Source organism: Pteropus medius, unplaced genomic scaffold, assembly GCF_902729225.1.
Source record: "Pteropus medius unplaced genomic scaffold, Ma_sr-lr_union100, whole genome shotgun sequence".
Classification (NCBI taxonomy): domain Eukaryota; kingdom Metazoa; phylum Chordata; class Mammalia; order Chiroptera; family Pteropodidae; genus Pteropus; species Pteropus medius.
Window position 1 is genome coordinate 7,551,335 of NW_024340696.1, and position 548 is coordinate 7,551,882.

The window sequence follows — 548 nt, forward strand, 5'->3', positions numbered from 1 at the left end:
TCATGTACAAAAGCTCATAACCAAAAAATAAAATGCAAGGTCTATGGCCATGCCACCCTGAACAAGCCCAATCCCATCTGATCTCGGAAGCTAAGCAGGGTCAGGCCTGGTTAGTGGATGGGAGACCACCTAGGAAGACCAGGTGCTGTAGGCGTAAAAAATAAAAAATAAAGGATTGTCAACTGACAAGGTCCTTGCAATCTGTGAGGTCAACCAAGGGTTGCCTCACCTAAAAAGTAAAATAAAATAAAAATAAATAAATCAATAAATAAAATAAAATAAAATAAAATAAAAAATAAAATAAAATAATAAAATAAATAAAATAAAATATAAAATAAAATAAAATATAAAGTAAAATAAAATATAAAATGAAATGAAATGAAATAATTAAATGAAATGAAAGAAAATATAAAATAAAATAAAACAGAATAAAATAAAATAAAATGAAATAAAATAAAATAAAACGAAATAAAATAAAATACTTTTTAAATAAGGTTGCCTATAAACAGAGAACACACTCACCTCTTATCCCTGAGGAAGGCTCGGTA

At 27.2% G+C, this 548-nt stretch overlaps 1 pseudogene; it reads left to right on the forward strand.

Moving 5' to 3' along the window:
• The first annotated feature begins 39 nt into the window (after nucleotides 1–39).
• Nucleotides 40–154, forward strand: LOC120610289 (uncharacterized; annotated as a pseudogene).
• Nucleotides 155–548: the final 394 nt, after the last annotated feature.